The sequence below is a fragment of the Stegodyphus dumicola genome, chromosome 3, assembly GCF_044657685.1.
Source record: "Stegodyphus dumicola isolate Sdum_Otavi_A_Nest chromosome 3, ASM4465768v1".
Classification (NCBI taxonomy): Eukaryota; Metazoa; Arthropoda; class Arachnida; order Araneae; family Eresidae; genus Stegodyphus; species Stegodyphus dumicola.
Window position 1 is genome coordinate 261,415,151 of NC_140770.1, and position 25,770 is coordinate 261,440,920.

Consider the following 25,770-nt stretch of genomic DNA (forward strand, 5'->3'; position numbering starts at 1 on the left):
TGCATCGTTATTAGAGAAGGATTACAGTGGTATCGTTCTCTTTGTTGTTAGATAGTACATTACTTTCAATCTAACTTAACAGGCCTCGGATATTTCTGCTAATATATATATATATGTATATATATAACTAATTGAAGTAAAAGGAACAAACCATAAAAGACCTATGTGGTCAGAAACTTTGCGTATTGAGCATTTAGAAAAATGCTAAAAGAAATTTCCTAGTTCGTACACTAAAACGTTGCTTAGATACTGTGGTTCCGTGAAAATATTAACATAAATAAGGTGCGATGAAATGTGTTACAAAGATAAAATAAACAATACAAACACTTGAATATTTACAAATAAAATTCAATACTAATTGTAAGCAATATGCTAATCAAAGTAAGGCATATTTTAAACATTAGAATTAAAGTGCGACAAATGATTTAAGCAAAAATATAAAAACTAAGAAGCGGTAAATGGTAGATTAGCTTAATTCGAATCTCATTATGGCTCTTCAGGGGAAATTATTTTTAATAATTTTCGAATCAAGCTAACTTCATATCGCGTTTCGCTGAAACAGACAATTGAAACTGTATACGAAACACTTTTTATAAATTAATTGAAAAAAAATTTGTCAAAATCTTTAGCTTCAATTCTCTGTTCCAATTTCCCGACGCGTCCGCTTGAAGAAACACATTAAGGTGTAATAAAAACTATAGATAATGGATAGGTAAAGCCGATGTAAAAAATAAAATAAATAGGGATTTGCTATTAGTCAAAATATACAAGATTTTATGGGAGGACCTACTAGCTTATAGAGTTTAAACTTTGTAAAAGTACCAAAAATTAAATTAAAAATAATAATAATAAAACAGATGAATTTTAAGTAAGGGTCTTGCTAAGACCAAAAATCAGCACAAAAGAAAGAAATATTTTTAAAACCAGACCTGGATAGCCGACGTCTTCATAGCAGGAATGATTAAAATCAAAAGGGGGTGCAAGCCTCGAGCAAGCAAGCTGCTAACCAACAAGGCAGTATGATGTAAGAAGAGGGAGAACGTCATGAGGAAAAAGCCAATGAAAAGTGACAGACCGTTGGCAAAAACCTAACTCAGTGTAAGGTGGGGGGTCAATGATTTGAAATTTTCAAAAACTGTTCAAGATGGCGTCTATATATATATATATGTGTGTGTGTGTGTGTGTAAGATAAAAAATATGAAAGCAAATTTAATTCACTATAACCTCTTTTATTTTTTTATTTCATTTGGGAACTTCATCTATCTGTCCTAAAAATATCGCTGTAAGTCTAAACTGCGTCATTCAAATTAATCATGCGATCTTACGTAACCCTTAATGCAGATGCCTCTTGACCAATCACCAAATTGCAAACCAAAACTTTTCTCTTCGCGTGCTTCTATCTTGCATAACTACGCACTTCAGCTTTGATCTTTACTGTGCCAAGGTGTAATTTCGCTGGCTTGCTTTCTATCTCAACAATTTCAAAAATGTAAATCTTCTGTGGAAAGGCACGACTAGAGTGCCAAGTGATTGTGGCCACAAATATCAATTGGAAATAAACATGGAATTAAAACTGTCTCGACTGCCAAGTTCTTTAGATATTACCAAGTTAACATTATTAGCATACTACGCAATCAAAATCTTCTTCAATATGGGTCTAAGCAAGCATCGACACTGCACCGGCTTTTCAAAAATTTGTAAGTTTTACAAAATCTATATATATATAAAGAAGAATGTATGTGTGTTTGTTTGTTTGTGTTATTGATTTCTGATCAATTATGATAAATTTTTTGCCACATATATATATATATATATATATATATAAATACGTATGAACATACGTATATACGTATATGAAACATACGTATATACGTATATATATATATATATATATATACGTATATACGTATGTTTCATATATATGATTAAATAATTAAAGACTTTTGTTTCTTAATTGCATCATATTCAGGCACCTTTCGATTTTCAGATAATGCTTACTTATTTCCCGCAATTTATCGAACAAGAAGGAGGTAGAGAAATTACTTCTGCTATCTCCTTAACGTGCTTCGTCTGGCGTTTCTCAGGAGATCTAACAGTCTTATCTACTTCTGATAGTTTTCTATTTTTACCTTGCTTGAAGCTTTCTTTCTGCTTCCAGATTTCCCTTACAGCGTCTAGCAAAGATGTTATTCCCTTTTTTTTCCCACATTTCTCAGATTACCATGTGTGGCCCAGAGATAAAAACTGATGAACGCTTACAACGTTTTTCTTCATTTTATTAATTATTACTATTTATTATTATTATTATTTCTTCATTCATTATTTTTTAATTTTAAGCTCGTTTTAAGACAGACAGTTCTATTTTACATAGCAGTTATACTATTCAATTGAATAAAAATTTGTGATTATACAGAATAAACAATAACATCCACCTAAAATTTTAGAGTCATTAGCTTTTTTTCGGAAGCATGACTTGAAAAATGAGCAACACTTTCGCCGGGAATCGAGCCACGGACGTCTGGAATACGCACCCAGCGTGCAGGCCATTACACTACGAAGGCTAACTAAGAAGGCGGCAGAAATACCTTATATACCCTCCTTTAAAGGGCGATTGGGGCTTTAGGAGACCCAATCGCAAAATCCTGGTGTGGAGAATCATCATACCTCACACTTTCATTTCGTGCGCCACTGTAGAATCATTAGGGTTTTTTTCGGAAGCAGGACTTGAAAACTTAGCAACGCTTTCTCCAGGAATCGAACCAAGGGCCTCTGGAATACGCGTCCAGCGTGCAGACCACTACACTATGATGGCACGCTAAGAAGGCAGGAGAAGTACCTTATAAACTGTGAGCAGATGCGCTTTAAAAATTTATAGCATGCAGTCATTTCAATAATGTTTTAACAGTCAATTTAATTTTAAAAACTACCTACATTATTGCAATTTTTATATTAATATTAGAAGCAGTACTAATATTTGAAAAGTCTGTGCACTTTATAATGGTTAATTAGCTCTGAAATAAGGAACGTTTTACACTTTTAATAAGACTTTCGTCTACTGTATTGTTTCATATGTGTTTGCTTGCATGTATAATTTTTATTTTTATCCTCCTTATAATAAAAGGTAGTAGGCGTTGATAGCTTGTGTGAATTATGATAAATTCGAACTTTTATAAACTGTTATTGCAAGAAAATTCAAGCTTGTTACTGGCATTACTGCTAATAGAAATATTGTAATTATACGAAATTTATTTTGCAGCAATCTTTTGAAGACCTTTCAGTTAGCTCGCTGAAGCATTCTAGAGCAGGGGTCGGCAACCTCTTTGTCCTTAAGGGCACAATACTAAATTTGAAAATCATCGAGGGCGCTATTTTTACAGATGATCAACAGGTATAAATAGGCATTAAAAAAACAGATTTTTTATAACTTTATTTTGTTGGTGTCATACATAATGATACATATAATTCAGTGTGAAACGTAGTGTCCATATTTTCAGTTAATTTCTTATAATTGGGGATATATTTAGAGTTCCTGGTCCTTAAACAATTATCTAAATGTGAGTCATTAAGCTTTGTTCGGTATTTTGATTTCAAATATTTCATATTTGAGAACAAAGACTCGCAATTGTATGTTGTTGCACAATATGAATAAATTTTTAGTGCACATTTCCTTAAAATAGGATACTTATTTTCATCGACTAAGTTCCAAAACATTTTATCATTACTATGCGCTTTTAAAATAATATAACTTTGCAAGTTTATTATTTATAATTCTAGGTCTTCGATATTAAGAAGCTCGAAATACACTGAAACTATTTCAAGGACATCATCTTCGGTAACATTGAATGGATTTATGAAAAATCTTAGAACGGATTCTAATGCTGCAAAATCTTCAAATCTAGAAGAAAACTCTTTTATTAGCTTATCTGTAATTTCTAAATATGATGTAGCAGTAAAATTTTCATTATTCAGATTTAAACTCGCAACAGTATATTTTATATTTGGGAAATGTGATAATGATTTTTTCAATAGATGGGATTTCGACAACACTAACTTGCATTTGAATGCATTTACTTCACCAATCATGTCAGCAATATGCTGATTTTTCCCTTGTATTTTTAAATTTAATTCATTCAACCTTGCCGTTATATCTGTCAGAAATACGAGGTCGATTAGCTAATCCTTATTTTCTTAACTGCTCGTAAAATCCGCCTCTTGATGCAATAAATTCCTTTATTTGTGGCAAAAGCATGATAAACCGCTCAATTTATCCATGAATCCATGAAGATTTATCCATGAAGGGTTTTCAAAGAAAAGAATTATTTCGGATTACTTGGTAGTTTTAAATGCACGGTGGTCTTTTCGAAATACGATCACTCGCTAACAAAAAATACGTGCGTGTTATTAGATACGCTAAAGGTTAGCAAATTGCTAATCTATGCACAATCTTAAACTCAACTGACTACTGTCTAACCACGCTAGCGAGAGCAGTTTGGCTGAGGGCCAAGATGGGTCAGTTTAATTGAAGGGGTGTGTGGGCGAAAAGAGCGGGTATTTTTCCCTCTCGAAAGTCGAAGGGGTGTGGGTGAAATCGAAGGTCAGGGGACATTTAGTGCCTACCGGGCTACTGCACTCACCCCTACATAACTGATAGATGTGCCCACTTCCGCCCCAAACCGGATGTTTACATAGATCTGGAATACGTTGTCAGACAGTAGTTGCTGTATATCGCCGTTTGACAAGAGTAAGTAAATCGCTCTGGATATCATACATTTACATTAGTCCAGCGAGGGCGCATTAAAAATCGATCGGGAGGTGATGGCGCCCGCGGCGCCGCGTTGCTTACCCCTGTTCTAGAGGAAAGATGACTTTAGACTGTCGAGAAGCTTAGGTGCCAAACGACAAGCAACAGTAATAATTTCTCAAATTATGTCTCTCACTTGTTATTACATGGCATGTAACTTCCTGGCTAATAGGAAGGCATATTACACAGCTATCTGTTTCTCTTTAAAAAATCAGAGAAACGCACAAACTCAGCACTGCGCACTAGCTATGTCCGAAACGCATCTCATTGTTCGCTTTAACAATTATTTTGCAAAATAATGTATTCCTGCAGAAATTTCATGGCATTTTCTTTCATTGTTGGCAAATTCCAGAAGCAATATTTGGCACTAAAGTATTATCGCTACCATCTTGGCGCAATTCGGATATTTTATACAGTTGAAAGGATACAAGTTACTCATCGGGAGCAAATTGATGGTTTTAGCGCTTTTTTTTTTTGTTTGTTTTGTTTTTTAGATACATTCCCAAACTATTGGCATTTATATTATGTCGAAAAACATTATCAGCATAAAACATACTTTAGCAATTCCAAGTATAAATTTTAGTTTTTAAATAAAGATCACGTGGTACATTAAAAATAAAGCACCTGCACTCTTATTAAAATCTTTCTGCAATTTTGTTTCGCTATTCCGACGTACACAGCAATCCATTTTCGCTTAAAAAAATTTCAAAGAATTGCGGAGACTTGACTTAAAGCAAACTTCAGTAACAGTAGCTATCTACGAAACGTGTTTCCTCGTTGCTCCCTTTAGAAAACTTTCAGGAAAATTTCGTATTCCTGCAGAAATTTTTACCTCAGTCTCTTCAAATGCTGGCAAATTTCACAATCTTAAACTTTAAAACTAAGGCAAAAAATATCATGATTAAAAAAAAATAAAAAATGTTGAAACTCAGAATACAACAAAAAAGAACACATACAGAAATAGCGGTGTTGCTTGACTGAAGGTCTGTTATGAGCATGGTTGCCGAAAGAATGGTTATGCGCATATTGCCAGTTTACACGTAAGTATTTGCAATTCTTAAGCTGCATCAGAGTTCGATTGCAAGCATTATTAGGCTTTTTTCAGTATGAAATCTAAACGATCCATTATGTGTTTGCGTTGAAACATAGTACTTTATCATTATTAATGTTAACCGAAGTTAACAAAAAAAGAATGAAATTTATTTCAAATCATGTGTGTTAGATAAATTCCGACTTCGATAATAAATCTTATTTCTTGAGTAACAGTCAATAACGATGTTGAATTAAGATGCAAAAGTGAGAAAAAAGATGTAGGCTTCCATATATGGAATTTGGAAAAAAAAAAAAAAAAAAAACAAAAAAACAAAAAAACAAAAAAACAAAAAAAAAAAAAAAAAACGAAATTCTAAACAAATTGAAGGTTTATAAGAAAATTGTTGCCGTGAATTGGAATTTAATCTCGCAAAAACTAAAAGATTTTCATTATTATGCTGTAAAAAGTTTTATTTCATTACTTAACAAATTTTAATGATCAAAATTTTTAGAAGAAATTTTAATTCATTGTAAAGAGCATGATAAAAATAAAGAAGCATGTGTTACTTTTTTAAATAGTCGAACAAATTAATACGTGCTCAAAAATAAAGAAAGAAAGATTTTTTTTCTTTAAATTTTCTTTTAGATTTTAAGCTATATATTGTTGAGAAATGCCCAGCGGGTGGAATAGCTTCCCTGCAAAGCGAATCGAAAACTATGGACTTAGGGTTCCCAGAAAGTGACAAGAAAATTGCTGCCAGATTTGGCACGCCAACACTAAATAACTATGTGCGGCCTCTATCCGTGTGGATGTATCAATACCATCTCAATATCTACTCAAGCTCCAGCAACTAGCGGAGTTTTACGATTTGTTGTATGCAAAACCTGTGCATCGTAAATAAATAAATAAATTCTTATTTTAAAATACCGTTCGCTGTTTTGTAATTCTTATCTAAATCAAACCTCTGTAACATTTGGTACTAGTGATCCGGAGGTCTTACTAGTGCATTAAGTTAAACAGTTTCAATCGTAAGAAAAATGGCAACTGAATCAGCCATAACAATGCTGAATCTCAAACGTGGTAATATAAAAGGAGAGTTAAAGAAGATTACTATAAGTGAAGATCATAAAAATATCTCCGAGCTACAAGCTCAGTTGGATGTGATTTCCAAACTTCAAGAAAAATTCGATGTTCTAAAGGAACAATATTATTACAAAATCGCCAGTGAAACCGATTTTGAAGAAATTTGAAAAACGCTGTCGCAGATAGATGAAGACTTGCAAAATTCAGAGGTAAGTCTATAAACTTTAATCAATAAGCTTAAAATTAGTGAAAGTAATTCTGCTTATTTAAATCAAAACACTGAGAGTTTTACTTATTTAAATTCAAGCAACAACGATCAGTTAAACCTAATGTCAACAAAACTTCCAAAAATCCCTCTTCCTATTTTCACTGGAAAATTTGAGGAGTGGAACTTGTTTAAAAAATCAATTTGTTAGTCTAACTGACGAAAATTCAAAGCTTTCTGAAAATGAAAAGCTTCATTACCTACGTGGGTCACTAAAGGGAGAAGCAAAAATTATAGAAACCTCAGATGATAGTTTCCTTATTCAAGGCTCTAAAGCAAAGGTACGAAAACAAAAGTATTGTTGTTGAATTGTCGCATTAAAGACATTCTCACTCTTCAATCTATCAAACATGAGTCAGGCAAAGAACTTCAAAACTTGCTAAATAATATAAATAAAAATCTTAGATCGGTGAAAAGTTTAGATTTCGAAAGAGACAAATTTTCTAATGCCTTGTTATTAAATGTGGTTCTCTAAAAATAGACACAGAAACGAGAAAACAGTTTGAATTCACGTTAAAGGACAAGATTTCCAGATTCCCAAGTCCAGATTTTGTCCCAGATTTTGATAACTTTTTTACAATTTTTAGAAAGAAAGTGTCAAGTTCTAAGTAGTGTTAACACTAACATTTCATCTAAGCACATTTGCGAACTGTCGAAAACCTTTATCGTCAATTCTGATGATTCGTTTAAAATATGTGTAGCTTGTAAAACTACAACTAATCATCCATTATATCACTGTGATAAATTTAAAGAAATGAAATTAACAGACAGATTAGATTTGTTTAAAACTAATAAGCTCTGTAATAATTGCTTGAACCATTCTGTTTATAATTGAAATTCTAAGAGAGTTTGTATTGTTTGTAAAAATGTAATAACCATTCACCCCTTCATAAGTATTCTATTTCGTCAATTAATAAAAATACCTCTATGCAATTCAATGTTATGACAACATTTCGTATTCTGACGCTATAAATAACTCGAAGATAACCTCCGCTTATAATGATGAGCCATTACATATGGTTTCGCAAATCAACCAAAATAAAAATGCTACAGGCATCTCATTAATCGCGGATGTGGATAAATGTTGTCTACTGTTAAGCAGTCTTCTATGCCCTACGATGTTATTTATTGAGAATTCATTTGGCGAAAAAATAAAAGAAATTTTAGGCAGCGGAAGTTCTGTTTTTCTAGGTACACAAGAAGTGGCTCATATTTTGGAATTAAAGAAAGACAAATTTAATTCCTCTAGCTCAGTAATTAACGGAGGAGAATATTTTATTAAAAATATAGTAGCAAAACTTTCTAACAATGGAGAATAACTTTTCAAAAACATTATTATTTTTTTTTGCTGCTTAAATTCACAGAATTAACACCTGTGAAGAAAATCGACATTTCTAATATTTGTATACCTTGCGAATTAAAATCTTAGCTGACCCTACATTTTATATTCCAAGTAAAATCAATTTACTTATAGGTTGTGAGGTATTTTTTGAATTACTCAAGGCAGAGAAATTCAAATTACGCGATAATAATTTGATGTTTCAGAACAGTGTTTTTGGTCATTTGGTGACCGGGACTGTAAAAAATACAGCATCTTACAATTTTACTGATCTTACTTGCATTTCTGAAAAGGATTCTTTAGAACATTCTATCAAAAAATTCTTTGAAGTTGAATCCTTCCAGGAGATCATACAAATGATGATTCTCAAACATTTGAAAGAGAATATTCTGAGCAACATTTTATTGCCACTCACACGCGCGATGACACTGGAAGATTTATTGTTAGATTACCCATTAAGGAAGGCAAACGTTCTAGTTTAGGAGAATGGCGGAAAGACGTCTAAATTTGCTCTGGAACAAATTCGACAAAAATCAAACTATGTCCGTTTTATATACGGCATTCATGCATGAATATCTTGCGTTAAATCATATGTAAAAGGTTACTTCAGACTGAGAGAACTGCAGTGAAAATTATTACATCCCACATCACACAATGTTCCGGCCAGAAAACATTTCTACCCCTCTTCGCGTCGTGTTTGATGCATCAGTTAAGTGCGCAAATGGAGTAAGTCTCAACTTCTTATCTCAACTGAATTGTGGAACTGTGCAGTAAGATCTATTTTCAATAGCAACTCGTTTTCAAACACATACATACGTATTTAGCACAGACATTACTAAATTGTACAGGCAAATTCTTGTCGAAGAAACTGATAGAGAACTTCAGAGAATTTTGTGGAAATAAAGTCCGTGCTCATCTGATGAAACTTACAGACTGAGAACAATTACATGTGGTACAATAACATGTGCCCGTATTTGGCCACTAGAACTTTAAAAGCTTTAGTTGAGAAGGAGCAGAGGTGTTTTCCCCGTGCTTCCGCAGTTTTACTTACCGATGTCTACGTGGATGATATTTTATCAGGTTCAGAAAATTTAGGGGACACAATTTCTTTGAAATTTGAATTAATAAATCTATTGAACAAGGGTGGCATGCAGTTACATAAATGGGTTTCAAACCATCCAGACTTGTTAAACCACATTAAGGCTACTAAATATAACTTTTCTTCAGATTTCCGTCTTGTGAAAACTTTCGTCATGTTTTGGGCATGTAATTCCGATAATTTAACCTTAAAGGTTAATATAGAATCAAAGGCAAGTTCAACAAAAAAAAAAAGATGTTCTATCTTCCACAGCAAGCCTGTTTGATCTGTTTGGTCCAGTAATTACAAGGGCAAAGATATTTCTACAAAATCTGTAGAGAAAAACATTAAAATGGCCTGATTAAATTCCTCCCAATGATATGAAGGAATGGTTGAATTTCTTAACTCAACTTAACTTCCCGCTTTAAATCAAGTAAGTGTTCCTACGCATGTGATCATTACAAATCCCATAATGATTGAATTGCATGGATTCAGCGATGCGTCGGAACGTGTCTATGATGTAGCAATCTACATAAGCTCAAAAAACAGCCTAAGACAGTGGCAAACAATACTGTTATGTTCCAAATCTAGAGTATCTCCAATAAAAACCTGAACAATACCCAGGCTGGAATTATGTGCGATGTTGCTAATAGTTCGACTAACTTCAAAGGTCATCTCCATTATTCAAGTTGAGTTTCATCATGTGTACCTGTAGTCGGACTCTATGATAACTTTGGCATGGATAAAAACTCCTCATGAAAGACTTAAACCCTTTGTGTCCAACCGAGTTAAACTAATCAATGAGCTATGTCCTGACTATGATTGGAGACATGTTTCTTCAGAAAGCAATCCAGCTGACTTCATATCTGGAGGAACCAGTGCGACCAATCTTCTGCAGAACTCTATGTGGTGGCCTGGCCATTCATTTTTAAATTCGAACATTCCATCTTCTAAGGAGCCTATTAAAATGACTGATAATGATTATTCTAATGAACTAAAGATAATTATAATCCTGTTTTAATTTCTAACACTACTAATAACTTCATTGCTGATTTTTTAAATATTAGTAATAGTTTTATTAAACTTGTAAATGTTTTTAGTTATATTTGCAGATTTAATAAATAATATCAAATGTCATAAGAATCGACAAGTGGGCACGTTAATAACAGAAGAAGTAATAAGTGCATCTAATCATTTAGTTAAATTAATTCAACATGCAATATCCTTTTTTAGATCGAAATGAACTTCTACGAGTTGGAGGTCGATTACAAAATTCTCAATTTAGTAGGGATTCAAAACATCCAAAGCTGTTACCAGCTAGGCATAGGTTCACTGAAATCATTATGGAATATTTTAATAAGAAAAACTTGTATGTGCACATGCAAGTGATCCACAATCACTTTTGCATTTTGTCAGACAAGAATTTTGGCCCATTGCAGAATCTGGCTAGAAAGATTGTAAATGCTTGTGCGATTTGCTTCAAAAACAAACCAATCAATTCAAATCAGTTAATGGGAAATTTACCAATTTGGCGAATCAATCAAACATTTTTTTAACTGCAGGATTGACTTCTTTGGGCCTTTTCTTATAAATTATAAGGGTCAACGTAAAGGAACCTCTCAAAAGGTACATGTAACAATATTCATATCTTTTGCAACCAAAGCAATCCATTTAGAGCAATGATTCTTAAACTTTTTTTTTTCTTTTGTCGTAGCACACTTTTAATTATTTCAAAATATCGCGGCACACAAAGAAAAAGGTAAGTTTAAAAGTTGTTTACTTACCTATAAGACCCTGTGTAAAATAGTTTATGATAATAATTTTGAATGTAAAATTAAATAATATGTACTACAAAAACAGCAGTATGTTTATTAAAGGATTAATTGCAAGTTATAAGAATAATAAGAATACATTTAATGAGAAATTTGAGATTGCTGTTTTTTGATAATTTCATTCATATTTGGTCGTAAAAATGACAATGCTTTTCTCATATCGTCTTCTACATTTAACAGACTCAATCTTTTTTTCTCGTTTTTATGTTGGTTAATATTGAAAATCCGAATTCGCTCAAATAAGATGTAGAAAACTGTAATAATATGTTTAAAGCTTTTTTTACCATCATGGCATAATCGCATCTAATATTAATCCAAAAGGAATTAATGGATTCTTCCAAATATTTTAAAATTAAAATCTCGATTATTAGAAAGCGAAATTAGTTCTTCCTCTTCATTTAAAGTTAATTCAAATACAAAAGTATTCGGCAACAAAACTGGATTGGATACCACAAATGGCGCGCTTATACCACAAATGGCTTGTCTTAAAAACCGAATTTCGCCAATTCTCATGAGTACCTTATACTAGGATTAAACCCATTATGATGTTTACTATATATTTTTCTAAAATTTGGCGGCACACTTTAAGAGTTTGGCGGCACATTGGTTGAGAATCACTGATTTAGAGCCTATCATTGATTTAACATCAAAGACTCTTATAGCAACATTAAAACGTTTCTTCTCAAGTAGAGGAAAATGTTCATGTGTATCCTCTGACACTGCAAGAATTTCATTGGGGCAAATTCAGAGCTAAAGAGATTGCACAAACTTATGAATAATCCAGAGGAATATTTAATGAACTATTTAACATCTGAATGTATTAAATGGAATTCATTCCTCCCAGATCTCCAAACTTTGGTGGGTTATGGGAATCAGGAGTTCAATCCTTCAAATACGACTTCAAATACTTCAAATACGAAGAGTAACTGGTTCATCTAAATTAACATTTTAAGAATTATTGATGGTTGTTACACAAATAGAAGGGGTTTTGAATATCTGACCAATCAGTCCAAAGTCAGCAGACCTCAGTGATTTAACTGCTTTGACACCAGGTCATTTTTTATTTGGTCGTTTATTAAATTCTATTGCAGAACAAACAATAATTGATAAACCGAACAATTATTTAACAAGGTGGCAAAGAACAACAAAATTTGTTCAATGTATTGGGAAACGGCGATCACTTGATTACCTCAATCATTTAAACTTGCCAAACAAGTGGATGTTTCTAAAATGTAATTTTAAACCCAATGACATGGTTATTCTTAAGGATAAAGATTTACCTCCATACAAATGTAGACTTGGTCGAACCGAAAGGTTTGTTAAAGGTGCAGACAACGCAGTTAGAGTTGTGTACATCAGAATAGCTAACGGAGTAGTAAAACGAGGCATTACTCGAATTTGTTTGTTACCCATAAATGATAATTAGTCTCTTTAGGATAATTATAAATCTCATATGTAGCTTAAGAGACTTTTTCAATTTATGTAATATTTCTTTAAATGTTATTTTTGTAACATGCTTTGTATTAATTTCATATTTTTTGTTTAATGTGTTCATATGTCACTATATGTGTTTTGAAAATTTCAAATTTCAACGCAGGAGTGTGATACGTAATGCATATCGTGACGCCACTGCTAATAACTAGGTGTTCCCTCTAGTGGTGTGGATGCATCAATTCCATCTAGGTATCTTCTCAAGCTCCAGCAACAAGCAGAGTTTTACCCTTTGTCCTATGCAACCTATGCATCGCAAATAAATTCCTATTTTAAAACACTGTTTTATAATTCTTATCTAAATCAGACCTCCGTAACAGGCCTGTTTGGTTATATTTGGAGAAAAAATTGGCAATGTGTCATAGACGGAGCGAGATAATTCTAGAACGCACTTTTAGCGGTTTTCTAGGAATATCCTTGAAGATAGATTAAATCTATATATACCCTGCCTGTACGGGGGAAAGTAGTGTCTTGAATTCAGAGATTAGCTTGAGAACGATCGGCTGAGTAGGGAAGCTGTACTCTAGTGCTCTGCCGTGAAGCTCTCTTCACCGTTTTAGCCTGAAGGCTGTGTTGCTGATTGTTTCAACGTGTTTGCAGTATGTTTTCGACGAGTGTAAACGTGTCCTTGGAACTGTCCTGTGTAATAATGCTTACTGGACAATAAATTGTGTTTTCATCAAGTTCTGTCATCAGTTACTCCAGATCGCGATAATATTTTAGAACTTAGTTTGTTTTCTAACGTCACCAGAGAGCGAGAGGGGTATTAATAACTGGATGAAGGTCGAGACGATCGCTGCAAATTATGTTCTTCAGATTAATTTTCTGGGTAGTGATGCAACTGAATTTCATAAATTCACTTCAGTTTGAAGAGTAAAGCGCCTTTCTGCAGCATTTTATAATGCTCAAAAACCTCTCAAATTAATTAGAATTTCTTTCTCAATGAATCGGTTTAGAAAAGTTGCCAACTAGCCTGAATAAATAAAGAAAAAACAAATAATGTATATTTTTTACTTATGCATGAGATGATTCCTTAATAGAAATTTTAATATTTCTAGAAGAGAAGCGTTTATCTTTACATGCGATAAACAGTTCTCTTCTCGTCTTTCTCATCGTGTGTAAAATATGGTATAAATTAATACCTTTTTTATTGCAATGTAACTCAATACGTACCTTTAAACTATTTTTATGCATTGAACACATAAAACATGACTATAAATTACAGCCCTGTACTTTCAAAAGAGCATTAATTTTTTTCTTCTTTTTTTCTTTTGTTTGTTTAGTTGTTTGTTTTGGTTTGGTTTGTTTTGCAAAAGTCAACTTTTAATTAAAATTGCATTATGAATTAATACTTAATAGGAATAAATTAAAGTAATCTTTAAAAATTATTTATTTTAAGTTGATTCTAAAAGAATTAATTCCCAGCTAGACAAGCATCCAAGAGATACCATAACAACTTTACATTTCATTAAAGTTTAATTGAATTAATTACATTCGAAAAAATTTAGCTATTAAAAAGTGAATAAAAATTTAAAATATTTGAAAAATAATGAATTAATGCTAAATAATGTAGTAAAATAGCAATAATAATCATATTAAATTTCATAATTTTTATCGTTGAATGAAAGCTACTTTAACAATTTTAACTAAATCATAAATAATGGTATCAAAGTATGTTATAAAAATATAATTCAATTAGGTAATGAAATATTAAAAATAACACATTTAAGCTAATTAAATAAGTGTTTAAAAATGTTATATGCATTATTATTAACAAATATAGAATTTTGACGGAAATAATTCGATTACTTTTAAACATTTTATATAATCTTTATTTTGTGAACCTTAAGATTACTTCTTCAAGATACCTTAATTATGCCTTCTGATGAATAATGCAGTGTAACGCACGACATGTTATTCCTTCTTTTTGCAAAAGTCCCGCGAGCCCAATATTTTTGCCCGTCATAGCTCTAGCACCGTCGGTTACAATAGCAGTGCACTTGTCAAATCCGCCATACTGCTCTACCGAACATTTTAATTGTTTGTAAATATCTTCACTTTTTGTTGTTCCGTGTGATGATTGTAATTTTAAAAGTTCTTCTAAATAATCATAGTTTTCATTTACAGTTCTTATAACGATAACGACTTGTATCGGAAATGTCTGTGCTTTCATCCAATGCTACCGAAAAATAGCAGCAACTATTGATTAAGTTTTCTAATTTATTAGTGACATGCATGCTAATCTCGTTTACACGTCAGGTTACAATCTGTTCAGAAAGTGATACTGTTTGAAATTTTCTTACCATTTCGTTGTCATTAAATGCTTGAGCCATTTTTATGGCACATTTTTTATTGAATTATCCATCCAAAAATGGCTTCTTTGCCTTTACTATTTGTAAATAAACTTCAAACGATGCAAGCTACAAATGCTTCTTGAAATTTTGGTTCTTGATTAAAATAAATTTTTTGATGATCCAGCTGCCTTTTCATTTTTTTCACCAGTGGTATTTTCCTGTCTCGGGTGTACGAATGATACTTTTTTCATGCATGGAAAGATAGTGGCGCTTCATGTTATATTCTTTACACACAGCTATGATTTGTAAACATTCCAAACACTGTGGTTTACCATTCTTCTTCAGAATAAATAAATAATTTATCTCCCAGCTATCTTGAAATTCTCGATTTTCTAGGTCTGTTTTTCTTTTATTAGTAGCACTCATATTCAATAATTATTTTAATTAATAAATAAATATGAAATTAAGTTAATAATATGATAATACAGTCACCCCTCAACAAATTCTAGACGAGACTGCATTTGCATTATTGCATGAATCAACCAAATAGCGCAGGGTAGTGTGCGCATCACGTGCGCCAACCATAGATAAACAACAACCAACCACAAATATAATACGTGGCGCCAACGTTGAGCCAACCATAATCAGACGTTAAACGGATTGCTTCTGTATTCAGCCAGTTTAAGTGAAGTTACGCAACCTAAATAGTACGTACTTTCAAATTCAAGTCAAATTTCAAGTAAATCTAATTCAAGTCAAATAGATTTAAATTTTCACATAGTAAAATAATTTTAATATTAATAATAATAATTTAGCAACATAAATGTATTCATAGTAAAATGTACTCGCGGGCAGTAAAAATAATTTGGCGGGTTTACGGCCCGCGGGCCGCCAGTTGGACAGCCCTGCTCTAACCTATGCCTCTTTTGTATATTCGAACGCATCTTCCGAAAAGATATATTTATTCAATTCATTTACATTCTCTATCCAATCGATATCTTTTTTTCCATAGCGATCATTAAATAGAGCTGATAATGAAGATCAAATGATTAGTGTGTTCCAATATCATAAGCTTGTTGCTTACTGCAGTTGCCAGCAGTTAAAATTAATAAACCAGTGTTATTTAATAATAACTTTAGACTGCATTTGAGATTCCTGAAATATCGGAACCATGTTAATTTTTAGCCTTAGGTTTTATTTGAATTCAATAAAATTAAAGTTAAATTTTTAATTCAATCAGTTGAAACAGAACCAGGTACCCAGAACTTTTGATCTTCGCATTATTTTCTTTCAAGCTCAGATTTATTGATATTTTCCAACCATTTTGGTCTTAAGGTAACAACTTAAGGTACTATTTTAGTCTTCTCCTTTCCCTCGTTTCCTTTTCCTCCTTGTCCTTTCACATAGCATAATAGTCTTTATTTTATTTTTTTACTACCAAATATGAAAAAAAACTTTTACGATCAATTGCTTAGCCCATAACGATAAGCAACAGTGGTTTTTTTATGAACGTTATACAGCTCATGCAATCACAATATACTTTATTAATGATGACAGTTGTTATAAACAGTGTATTGGTACTCTTTAATGGAGAGATGGATTTTCTTTTAACGCACCGTTTGCTCCAATAAAAATGTGCTTTTTTAACTTATTGCAGCTTGCACTGAATTTCTGAAATTTCTCAAGTTAATGTTCATAGCATATGACTTTAAAACATACCACCAATGGCCTACTTTATTTCGGAAGAATGAAGATATTTTTCCCTTAAACTAGAAATTTTTATGCACGAGACCCTACGTCAGAATTAAAATATTAGTTTATTTTATTAGACAGCTGAGATGTTTTTAGCTTTTTTCAATTTTTAAAATATTTTCCTTTCATTTCTAATACTTTTATGTATTTTGGCACTTCTTCTGATTCCTGCTACTACCATCAGCACCTCTAATTATATTTTTAAATTTAACGTTTTTACACTTTGCTTTATATATATCCTATACAAGAGATTAATTAAGTTTAGAATAAAACACCTTTGCATTCTGAACTATAAACATGCAAACAAATGACAATTGTAATAATGATAAAAAACAGAACTGAATTATTTTGATCCCATTTAAACTTTGAGTCTGTGAACATGAATAGACTAGGAAGCAAGTGTAGATCTCAGTAGTATGATTCTTTCTAGTGTTTCTTCTGTCAAAGACAGATTCCTAATTGGTCTTAGAAAGTCCTCCACGAAAACATCCTTCTAAACCAAACAGCCCACAGGGGCTTTTATTTCGCCGTAAAAAATCAAATAAATTTGGTGCAGTAATTAATTACCCAATATACAAATTTAATTTTTCTTCGTTACGCACAATCAAACACAACATTACAACCTACGTTCGTTTTGATTACACTGTAGGGTTCCTAACTCCTTGTGTAAGATGAAACGTCGAGGAAACTAGTAAACTACGTAGCGACTTATCGCTAAGTTCAGAAACACTAAGACATAGACTCAAGAAGGGTTAAAATACCCTTTTATTCACTCAAATAAGAATAGCACCTGGCCCTTTCTCCGGCTTACAGGAAAGCCTCTACTCGGGCTTTAACCCAGAATAAGAAAATAAGAAACTAAACTATAAAAAACTAAACGAGACTTAGCCGAAGCTAGACACAATTATCTAACGTAGTTGGCCCTTAAATTAAACTAGCCAGCGAAGATCAATAGGCACGCACAATACAGCCGAGGGTAACAGCTTCAAAAGTGACTTAGCCAGAAGACAAACAAGCGCCATTAAGGACTCCTCGCACTCTCTATCGAAGTTAGTTGAACCTTCCTTAAATACTTCATCTAATTTATTTGCATTCAACGTGATTCCTAAACCTAATTCTGGTAGAGAGTTGTAAGTGGAAACAAGAATTAATAGGAAAGGGTTTCGAAATTAAAATATCTATTATAAAATTAAAATATACATATACAACAGATTTAAATCTCTTTAACTGCACTGTCGGAGATAGATACACTCATCTTTTATAGAATACTTTTATAGAATTTATAGAAGTACCACATTTACATATTGTTACGGATTTGGTATTTAAATAGCTAATGTTAGTTGAAATATACATTAAATTGTTTTAATCCCCGTGCAGTGCAGCGCGTGATGAATATTAAAGGAAAGCTAAGCCGGAAAATTAAAAATACAAGAGCACGTGCATTTAACATTAAATAAATAAATATCTCTTCTTTGATTTCGAGAAAGTTCCAGACAACTCTCGCGCGCGATCTAAAATCTTATAAGAGGAAAACCTCTCAGTTCGTCGTAGTTAGTTCGTTTGTTGTTGTTTTAAGAATTCGTTTAGAAAACAGCTCTTGTTGACTGAAGCGAATTCGCGGATTAGCTTTCTTTAGCTGTTTTGAATTAAGTTCTGTTGAATGTTTGAGTAGTTAAGAGATAACTACTGTGAGATACTGTAATACTGTGCGAATATCTAAGGAAATGTAAGCATTTTGTGATAATAATAAATGTTTGTTCAATTTTCATCGGACTTGTACATTCATTTCGTAACGGACCCGTACGCACGCAACAAGTTTTGGTGTCAGAAGTGGGATATTGAATACCAATAACAAGAGCGATGAAGAACAGTTAAGGCAACTGATCAGTCTTTGCCTCCTTTAAGGAAGAAATAAAAGCAGAGATGAAATCTAGCCAGGAAAAGATGGAAGCTGGAAAGCATCATATAAAGAAGACATGAAGGATTCTGTTAAAGCAGAGATGGCATCCGTTAAGGAAGAGATTAAGGCGGGACAGGAAGCCGTTCAAGAAAAGATAAAAGCTGTTAAAATAGAAATGAAAATGGGCCAAGAGAAAATTAAGAGAGAAATCAGATGCATAATAGAAAACAAATTTGAAGCTATAGAAGACAGAATTGACACGTTTGAAAACAGAGTTGGAGAAATTAAAGAAAAGGTTTCTGCCGTTCAAAACCAAACTGATGACAGGGTTTCTTCTGCCGTCGCCAAAGATGTTGACAGCCTAAAGGAGTGCATAGCGACGGCAGGAAACAATTCTGAAGTTTTTAAATTTCTATTTATGCTTGCTCGCCCCTCTCTGAAGCTATCTACATATGATAGGAAGACCTCCTGGCAAGTATATAAGACACAGTTTTCTATAGTAGCAGAAGCAATTGGATGGGGTCCCCAAGACAAGGCCTGTCATCTTGCCGCTTCTTTGAGAGAAGACGCGGCGGATATCCTTCAGACTCTTCCCGAAAGCAAAAGGCTATATTTCGAATCTCTATCCGGCGCGTTGGAGCTGCGCTTCGGTGAGAAATGTTTAAAAGACTACAGCAGGCTTCAATTAAAATCCCGTCACAAGAAGTCCACCGAAACACTCCAGGAGCTCGTCACGGACGTAGAAAGGCTATCCCATCTCGTCTATTCGGAGTGCCCGACAGAAACAAGAGAAATCCTGTCGCTGCAATATTTCATCGATGGCATCCGGGATTCGGAAATACAAAAGGCACTGCGAAGAGAATGTTAAAGTTTTGAAAAGCGCTCTAGTGTACGCCATGAAATTCAAGGCAGCTCAGCAAGCAACTCGTACAGACCGCCACCCAATCAGAGCTGCTTACGTCCAGGAGCCAGGGGATCAAGTCACTGCTCGTCTAGACGATTTAACTAGACAACTGAATGCCTTGAGACGGAATATTGATGACAAAAACCGACCGTAAAGTGCTGGAACTGCGGTGCTGAAGGACACATACGACAGAACTGCAGAATACCCCAGGGTACGGATGTTAAGACCGTTCCTGACAAACAGCAGGGAAACTAATTAGTGGCCATCTCGCGAGAATTTCATAATAGGACATATTAATGGAGTTCCCTGTAATATGACGATAGATACAGGAGCCAACGTTACCATCATCCGAAAAGGTTTGGCTCAACAACTGGAAAGCAAGCTTATCTCGACGACGCCATGTGTTACCCTCCAGACTCTGTCCGGTGAGAAGATCGACATCGACGGGAAAGTAAACGTTAACATCACGTTTGGAAGTGCAGCTTACCGTCACACAGCATACGTGGAAGATATCACAGATCCTTGCATAGGCGGATTAGACTTTCTAAGAAATTACAATTTTTCCTTGGACTTTAAAAATAACGAATTGCATTCTGCCTCTGAGGACATAGCGTTATTTGGAATTAATGATGAAGAAGTTAAATCTGTCCATAAAATTATAGCTTAAGACAATATCACATTACCCGCAAGAACCAAGTTTTTACTTCCTGAAACCATAGAAAAAAAATAGAAATTTCCGCTACGGCATTATAGAATATCTAACTTCTGACACCAAAAATTGTTGCGCGCGTACGGGTTCGTTACGAAATGAATGCACAAGTCCGATGATAAATGAACAAAAATTTATTTATACCCCGGAGTACGCAAATTGAGACTATTTCCCAGCAACGACGGAGGAAACAAATGAATGACTTATCGAGAACGATTATCCCGGGGAGAGTTGCCAATGTAAATGAGAAGGCGAGAGTTATTAAGATAGGTGAAGTGGTTTCAGCATGTACTCCAGTAACCAGCGTTGAAAGAACATCTCAGAATCCGTGATCTCAGAAAGCATTACATCGGAGTTATTGCAGAATGCTCAAATAAACGATGAAGAGAGGAATGCTGCCGATCGCGTCATTAAAGATCTTCAAGTTGTTTTCTCCCGCTCGACTTCTGACGGGGGTCGAACCAGTTTGACACAACATAGAATCGATACCTGCGATCATCCCCCAATCAAGCAGCATCCAAGACGTCTACCGTTTGCTAAACCGGAAGAGGTGCGAACACTTTTAAAGGATATGGAAGAAGGCAATGTCATCGAGCCTTCAGCAAGTCCATGGGCATCTCCCATCATTCTTGTCTGAATAAAAGAAGGCTCAACAAGATTTTGCGTCGACTATCGCCGGTTGAATGAGGTTCCGAAGAAAGATAGTTACTCTCTTCCTAGAATTGACGACATTCTAGACACTCTTTCTGGAAGCAAGTGGTTCTCAACACTTGATCTAAAGAGTGGGTACTGGCAGACGCCTTCTTTAGAAATCTTTAGGATGTAGATTATTTAGGACGTAGATAAATTCTTTAGGATGTAGAAATACATCCTGATGACACCGAGAAAAGACGACATTTACTACGGAACAAGGGCTTTGGCAATTCAAGGTGATGCCGTTTGGACTGTGTAATGCGCCGGCAACATTCGAACGTCTTATGGAGACTGTTTTGAAAGGCCTTTCCTAGGAGGCGTGTCTGATATACCTGGGTGATATCATCATCGTCGGAAAGACTTTTGAAGAACATCTAGAAAATCTTAGAAAGGTGCTTCAAAAACTGAAGGAAGCCAATCTAAAGTTGAGTCCCGATAAATGCAAATTATTGAGACAGGAAGTGACTTACCTAGAACATATCATATCTGGAGAAGCCATGTGTACGGCTCCTGAAAAGGTGTCAGCTGTTAAATCCTGGAAACATCCCAAAAATCTCCATCATCTGAGAAGTTTCCTAGGGCTTTGCATCTACTATAGGAGATTCGTGAAGGACTTTTCTTCCATCACAAAATCCCTTCACAAGCTGACAGAGAGCAAGCAAAAGGACTTGTGGACAAAAGAATGCGAGGATGCATTTAACAACTTAAAAGATGCTTTAACATCTGCTCCGATCCTGACGTATCCTCAGCTAGACAGACCAAATATTCTCGACACGGAATCGAGCAATGAAAGTGTCGGTGCTGTTTTGTCCCAAGAAATAGACGGCCAAGAACGTGTAGTGGCGTACTGGAGCAAGTGCCTGTCTAAACCGGAGAGGAATTACTGTGTCACCAGGAAAGAGTTGCTCGCCATAGTCAAAGCCGTAGAACATTTCCATCACTATCTATACGGCAGAAAATTGCTGCTGCGCACTGACCATGCATCATTTACTTGGCTTTTAAATTTCATAAATACTGAGGTTCAAATAGCCAGGTGTATACAGAGACTAAAGGAATATGACATCACTATCCGTCATCATAAGGGATCATCACACGGAAACGCCGAAGCGCTGTCTAGAATACCTTGCCCAGAAAGCTGCCGATATTGTTCCAGGGTGGAAGTGAAATACGAGCTGCTTAATCCAGTCGCACGACAAATTACAGCATCAACATAGGTTGATCGAGACCAGTGGTGTGATGATGCAGTCAGGAAAGACCAGCAGGAAGACCGTGACATTAAACCCAAAATTGATTTAATGAAGTCATCGAACAGAAAACCTACATGGCAGGACATTTCTATCTATAGTCCTACAACAAAACAATACTGGGCACTACGGGATTCACTTCACATTCGAAACGGCGTCTTATGCCAGAAATTCGAATCGAATGATGGGAAGACGTTCCGTTGGCAACTGATACGTTCAAGATCCCGGATTCCTGATGTGCTTAAAGAACTACATAACAGTCCTACATGAGGTCACTTTGGGATAATGAAGACCTTGCAGAGAGTTCGTGAGCGCTTTTACTGAAATAATGCAAAGGATGACGTGCAAAAGTGGTGCCAATCTTTCGATGCCTGTGCAGGTCGGAAAGGACCGAACAGAAGCAGCCGAGGCAAGCTGCAACGTTAGGCGCGCTTTTTGAACGTATCGACTTTGATATCTTGAGACCTCTGCCACGAATTGCTGATGGCAACAAATACATACTCGTTGTCATTGATTACTTCACCAAATGGCTTGAAGCGTATCTTATTCCTGATTAAGAGGCTGTCACAGTAGCTGAGGTGATGATAGAGCACTGGGGTTCTAGGTTCGGAGTGCCTCTTCAGTTACATTCAGATCAGGAAGGAATTTTACCACGGCAGTAATCAAAGAACTATACAAACTACTCGGCATTAACAAAACCCAAACGACGCCATTACATCCCCAGTCAGACGGCATGGTAGAGAGGTTCAATCGAACCATCCTTAATAACCTCTCATTAGTGGTTTCTAGAAAATCACATCTAAAAATCTTGTGACCTAAAAATCTTGTGATCTCTTGTTTGGATGCTCTCCGGGTGCTCCTTCATCGCCTGAAGAATATATTCAAGATCTCCAAGCCCGGTTTGAAGTGATGCACAACTTTGCACGAGAGCGAGTCAACTTGGCGATAGAGAAGCTGAAGATTCAAGACGACACAAGGGCTACTGAACATCAATTCCAGGAAGAAGATAAGGTGTGGTTGTGGAATCCGACTCGAAGAAAAGGACTCTGTCCAAAATTCCAGTCATCTTGGGATAGTCCGTACACAGTCCTAAACAGGCTGAATGACGTCGTGGTTCGGATCCCTAAGTCATCGAACTCTAAACCTAAAGTCGTTCATTACGACAGGTTAGCTCATTACTATGGCCATAGTACGTAGTGTAAATAATTGTAAATAGTGTAAGACCATGGTCCTTTTTGTTTCTAAATGTGTATTTAGTATTTGTTTTGTATTTTGTATTGTATTTTGTATTTGATTTTAAATTTGTATTTGATTTGTATTTCTATTTTATTTGTATTTTGTATTTGATTTGTAATTTGTATTTGATTTGTATTTTCTATTTTATTTGTATTTTGTATTTGATTTGTATTTTCTATTTTATTTGTATTTTGTAATTGATTTGCATTTAGTATTTGATAGCATTTGATTTGTTTAAAGTTAGTTATTGCATTTACAGCGTATGATGAATATTAAAGGAAAACTAAGCCAGAAAATTAAAAATACAAGAGCACGTACATTTAACATTAAATAAATAAATATCTCTTCTTTGATTTCCAGAAAGTTCCAGAAAATTCTCGCGCGAGGTTTAAAATCTTATAAAAGGAGGAAAAACTCTCAGTTCGTTGTAGTTAGTTAGTTTGTTGTTGTTTTAAGAGTTTGTTTAGAAAACTGCTCTTGTTGACTGTAGCGAATTCGCGGATTAGCTTTCTCTAGCTGTTTTGAATTAAGTTCTGTTGAACATTTGAGTAGTTAAGAGCTAACTACTGTGAAATAGTTTTAATACTGCACGAATATCTAAGGAAATTTAAGCATTTTGTGATAATAATAAATTTTTGTTCATTTTTCATCGGACATGTGAATTCATTTCATAACGGACCCGTACGCACGCAACACTATTAAATTCACAATAACATACAAATAAAGACTGTAGCTTATTTCGGAGCTAGATTCCTGAATACATATTTACATATTAGCTCTTAGTCTTACATAATCATCACTACATTCAAGGAGGAGGTTTCAGTGTTTCAATAATAAAAATTCATTTTTTCCAACGTAAGGTAAAAGGTCTTAACAGAATCTGTAACACACGTCGTAGGTCTCGCATTAGTCTCTCAACTTGTCACTCATAGTCGCAGAACCTGAATTCCGACAGAACTCTTTATTAGGCTCGATAGACAGGAACCTCTTCCGGATCCTTGCATTTCATAACTGCTGAATTCGCTAGCTAATTATCAGTCTGGAATGGCTTTTTTATAATACTTTGTAAACACAAAAGTTATCCAAATTCAATTAGAGACTTTCAGCCTTAAATTTCTCTAAAACTAGAACATTTCAACCCGTCGGACAGAATCTTTATCATTCAGTCCGAATGCCTGAAAAATTGGATCATTTCATCAGTGTAGAGCAGGAAACTTTATCGCTCAACTGGAACATTTCATCAGTGTACCGCGGGAATCTTTATTGCTCAATCATTTTTTAAACGTGTATGAAACTGGAAGATTTCATTAGTATAGGGCAGTATCCTTTATCGCTCAGTCATTTCCTAAACATCTGTAAAATTGGAACATGTCATAAATGCAGAGCAAGAACAATTATCGCTCAGTCATTCTTAAAACTTGAAACTTCTGGAACACTTTGACCGTGAAACTGGCACACTTTATCATTGTAGGGTAGAATCTTTTGTCGTTCTGCCTTTGGAAGTCATTTCTAATCAAATGTTATTTCTTCATCTCAAAATGCTACACAACTTCTCATGTTCAAACTCTTTTTTTCTCTTTTCTTGCCCATATTGCTAAATTCTGACTTATGTCAAAGTAAAAGCTAAAAACACAAAAAAATCCTTTTTTTTGTTAAAATCTTTCCTATTTACCTCCAGACCTAATTATTCATTAAACGCTATCGTCTGATGCATCCACGTTTCTTTTGAACTTAATTGGTCAATTACGGTTCGCAACAACCTTTTCCGAACCATTTATATCAATGTAGCAATTAAAATTAGGTGCCTCAACATTTTTCTACTTAGCCTCAAGAAAAACAGATGAAGTATTTTTTTCTCATCTTGTTCGCAAGAAGAGATCTCGGAACATTTTCAAACCCTGTCGAAACGACCCTAAAGAATATAAAAATTTGTCTATTTTCTGTTTGCTTTATAGTCCAAGGATCATTTAAGTAATAAATGGCTCAGTGCTCCAAGTCATTTTTTTCCAAAGCTCCAAATCATTTACATTTTCAAAGCTGTCACATAAATTTTCTTTCAAGCACGCGGTCATTCCCATAGACGAAACCGCATTGGGTCATATTTCAACAAGGGAAT